Raw genomic sequence first — 4,911 nt, 5'->3', positions numbered from 1 at the left:
CCTCAGTTTCCCCATCTGTAAAATTGGGATAATAATAGTAGCTACCTCACAGGGTTGTGGTGAGGATTAAATAAATTAATATTTGTCAAGAACATAGAACAGGGCCTGGCACGTAATAAGTCCTGTATTAGCATTTGTTTACCCCCCACCCCCCATATATATACAATTGTTAGAAAATGTTTGAGAGTAATTTGAGCAGCACATATCAATTTTTTTTAAGATTTATTTTTTATTGAAATATAGTTGATTTACAATGTTGTATTAGTTTCTGGTATACAGCAAAGTGATTCAGCTTTCTATATATACATATATATACATACACACATACATATATATATATTTTTCATATTCTTTTCCATCACGGTTTATTACAGGATAAAAATATGGAACTCTTCTCGAATGTGATGTCCTCCTTGTGCTGATCTTCTCTAACTTGTTCCAATTTTCATATATGTGCTGCCAAAGCAAACATGCACATAGACGGTTTTTAAATGTGCGGCAGCCACTCCGCAATCCCTTTGTGGAACCTCTCTGATGGACGCCTTCAGAGTATCCATAGTGACAAATATTTAAGAATGTTTCTTGGGCTTCCCTGGTGGCGCAGTGGTTGAGAGTCCGCCTGCCGATGCAGGGGACACGGGTTCGTGCCCCGGTCCGGGAAGATCCCACGTGCCGCGGAGCGGCTGGGCCCGTGAGCCATGGCTGCTGAGCCTGCGCGTCCGGAGGCTGTGCTCTGCAAAAAAAAAAAAAAAAAAAAAAAAAAGAATGTTTCTTGGAGCATTATTTTTAAGGACAAAAAATTGGAAACAACACAGATGTTCATCAGCAGGGGAGTGGTTAAATAAATTCTGGATTTCCCCAGATGGAACACCATGCAGGGATGAAAAGAGTGAGTCGTGTGTATGAGGTTGAATCATCTGAAATTGCTGACATTTGGCCATTATTGATTTGCAAAGTAGTGATGGCAATTTCAGAGAATTCAATCTAATACTGTGCACTTGTATTAGGGTAGTTTGAGCTGTGGTGACAAACAGACCCAGAAGTGTTATGGACAAACAGAACAGAAGTTTGTTTGCCGCTAAAGTAACAGTCCCAGGTTGGGGGGATGAAATAAATGATGCGGTGGGACGTCTTTTCCATGAGGTGATTCAGGGACCCAGACTGAGGAAGAGTCTGGTATCTTCAACGGGTATTTTTCCCAGGCTGTGTGTTAACTCCGGCCAGAAGGGAGAAGGAGCGCCCAGGCACATGAGGGAGGCTTTATGGCCCTGGCCTGGACGGGCACCCCTTACTTTGGCTCGCACTCCATTGCAGACAAATTAGTCATATGGCCACGCCTACCCACAAGGAGGCTGGGAGATGTGCTCTAGCTGTGTGTATGGGAAGCAGGAAAGGCAGGTTTTTGCGGATGGATGGGCTGTCTCTGCCCCAGTACTCTCTAAGCCTCAGTTTCCTTATCTTTATTATGCGGGTAATAATAGTAGCTACTGCACAGTAAATGGCATAATATGTGTGCATTCAGCAGAGCCCTTGACCCACAGTGAGTGTTCCATAAATATTCAGGTGGCAGGCTACCTCCCAGAGGTCCCTTCTGGAATCGAGTTCCAATTGCCCACAGGCGTAACTTGCCTGACTGTGGCAGACAGCATTTCCCCACATGCTCTTGTTACGGTGGGTCACTGACATTCCCCTATCCTTGAACCTGGGCAGACCTTCATAACAGGTGGTGGAGGTGATACTGCCTGACTCCTGAGGCTCGTCCTAATGGGCAACATGGTTTCTGCTTGGCGTTCTCTCTCTCTCTCTCTCTCTCTCTTTCTCTGTCTTATGCATGTGACGGTTACTCTTGGAACCTAGCCACCATGTTTCTGGAACCTAGACCACCTGAAGAGGCTGTGTGTGGGGATTTCAGCTGACAACCCCAGCTAGGCCCCCAAAGGACAGCCAGCATCCACTGTCAGATGTGTGAGCAGGGAACTTTCGGATGACTCCAGCCCCAGGCTTTGAGTTTTCCAGCCGAGGCCCCAGACATTGTGGAGCAGAGATAATTCATCCCTGCTTCTGCATTCCTGACCCACGGGAATCAATAATCAAATAATGATTGTTGTTTGAAGAGACGAGAGTTTGGAGTAGCTTGTTAGTCAGCAATAAATAACTGATAGAGTGATGCACTTTTTAGTCTTCCCTTTCCTTGTCTTATTCCCCACTCCCCTTCTTGTTTCTCCTGGGACCACCTCCCACATCACCCACCTGCACCCACCTGTCTCAGGGTCTGCTTCTGGGAGACCCAGCAAGGCAACACATTATTTGGAGAAGATACATGTAGAAAAATGACAAATGGAAAATTATTGGATGCCTCTTTGGGAATGAGTTTGAGAACCAGAAACTTTACTTTTTATTCAACATCTGTCTGAATTATTTACATGTTAAGCAATTCTTCATTATAATTTTTAAAAGTATAAAAAATTTCCATAAAACCTTGAGTCAGGTCTCATCAGATCCAGTGCTGGACCCAGTGAGTGGATCTCTGAGCAGGTGAACTTCAGACTTTTTGTACTCGCCGGCAGTGGAGCTGGGGTGTGGTGACTTTTTCCTTTTTTCAATGCTTTAAATAAACTTTAAAAATTGTGGGGCTTCCCTGGTGGCGCAGTTGCCAATGCAGGGGACACGGGTTCGTGCCCCGATCCGGGAGGATCCCACACGCCGCGGAGCGGCTGGGCCCGTGAGCCAGGGACGCTGAGCCTGCACGTCCGGGAGCCTGTGCTCCGCAATGGGAGAGGCCACAGCAGTGAGAGGCCCGCGTACCGCAAAAAAAAAAAAAAAAAAAAAATTGTGGTAAAATATACATGACATTTACTATTTAACCATTTTAAAGTGGCATCAAGTATATGCACATTGTGGTATAACCAGCACCGCCATCCATCTCCAGAACTCTTTCATCATCCTAAGCTGAAACGCTGTACCCTGGCCCCTGGTGGCCACCATTCTCCTTTCTGTTTCTGTGAATTTGACTCCTCTAGGTCCCTCATATAAGTGGAATCATACAATAGTCATCTTTTTATGTCTGGCTTGTTTCACTTAGTGTGGTGGTTTCTTAAGTGGTCCCAGGATAACTTGCCTGGTCACCGCCATCCATGACCACACTTCCTGGCATGAGACCTGTACTCGCGCTGCACAGGTGTGGCTGGTGGGCATGGCTGGCAACGTGGCAGGCAGACAGGACTGGTCCAGACACTTTGCTGCAGACGAGCTCACGGTGCCTCCCCTTTCCCAGTTCCGAGCAGAATTGCTGGGCGAGGGTTAATCAACATTCAGTCATGTTTCCAAGTTTAAATGGAACATTTGTTTAATTATGTGTAAGTAGCAATACATTGTGGCCATTATCTAAATCACTATTTTATTTCCTGGATGTGGTTTCATAATGCAGGGTTTCTGCTCCAGCCTAGCATCATTAGCAGAGAAGTTAATGAATATAAAAGCGTAAAGGCTAATTACACTTTAATTTACAATCATGGTCTCATTTTGGGACCACATGAAATCTGTTTTGAAAACAATTAAAAAAAACAACAACCCGCTCTTGCCCTGGTAAATGGAGGGACCCCGGCCAGGAGCCCAGCTCTGCCTGCCACGTAGTGGCTGAGCGTCATTGGCTGGCACCGATCCCCTCCCTGGCGCCGTTACTCGGAGGCTGGTGAGGCCAAGTTCAGCGCCCTGTGACTCTGTCTTTTGTTTCCAGGAATTTTCCTCTTGCCTTCTTGTGGCTGCGGGGAAGAGTTGGGGGAGCCCCATCTGGGGCACTGGTGGTCTGACCGTGCAGCTCTGATGTGGCATCACATCGAGCCATGACGGTTGCAGTTACTTAGTGCTTTTAAAAGTGATGGTGATGGAAATTGGTGGTGGTGATGGGCGAAAAGCTGACATTTACTAGGTTCCTACTGTGTGCCAGGCACTGTGCTGGGTACTTCTATATATATTATTTATTCCTTGAAATTGCTCATCAATGGCAATTAGTCTCCCTGAAATTTGAATTCATTTCTCTGAAATGTTTAATGGAACTATGGAATCATTGTTAATTTTCTTAGGATAATAATGGCATTGTAGTTATGTAGAAGAATGTCCTTATTCTTAGGAGACGAAAAGAAGTTTGTGGGTGAAGGGTCATGATATCTGCCACTCACTTCCAAATGGCCCAGGAAAAAATATTATATATGTATATATATATTTATATATAAATGTTATATATTTTAATATGTATTATATATAATATATGTATATATAGTTTATATATGTATAGAGAGAAAGAGAGAGAGAGAAAAAGAGAGAGAGAGTGAGAGACAGAGATAGAGAGAGACCCAGAGAGAGAGATAAAGAGATAAAGGGCAAAATATGAATCGGTGTTGAATCTAGATGGAGGGTATACAAGTGTTCATTGTGCAATTCTTTCAGCTTTCCTCTTTTTCTCCCAATTGAGGTAAAAGGTCCATTTAATTAAGCCCAGCATTTGTCCGTATGATTTTGCATTATGGATTACTGGAGTCTGGAATAATAATTAATCAGGTAATCAAATAATAATTAATTAAACAAATATGCAAAAAAGCAAAATAAAACCACAGAGGGGATGGCCCGCAGTGGGGCTTCTGAAACCCTCAATTCAGGCTTCCCTCGTAAAGAACAATCATTTAAGAACATCCCACCAGCTCCTGAGCATTTATGCTAGGGCGGGCAGCAAACGGCCCTCTTCGTATTAGCTGAGCCACCCACAGGAATTCATCCACAGGAAATATCGGGGTAGGGCTCCAGCATTACTCATGTTAAACTTAACAGTAGGGACAACGGAAATAGAAGAATCTGAAGAGAAAACAATAAAGTGCATTTTAAGACTTTCTGTAATTTCTACACACGTTTGGGGGA

The 4,911-nt window shown here is 44.2% G+C and overlaps 1 pseudogene; it reads right to left on the bottom strand.

Moving 5' to 3' along the window:
- Positions 1 to 377: 377 nt before the first annotated feature.
- LOC132427746 (U6 spliceosomal RNA) lies at positions 378 to 468 on the bottom strand (annotated as a pseudogene).
- Positions 469 to 4,911: the final 4,443 nt, after the last annotated feature.

Source organism: Delphinus delphis, chromosome 6, assembly GCF_949987515.2.
Source record: "Delphinus delphis chromosome 6, mDelDel1.2, whole genome shotgun sequence".
Lineage (NCBI taxonomy): Eukaryota > Metazoa > Chordata > Mammalia > Artiodactyla > Delphinidae > Delphinus > Delphinus delphis.
The sequence above is the reverse complement of the archived record's forward strand: the minus strand, read 5'-3'. Positions and strand labels throughout refer to the sequence as shown.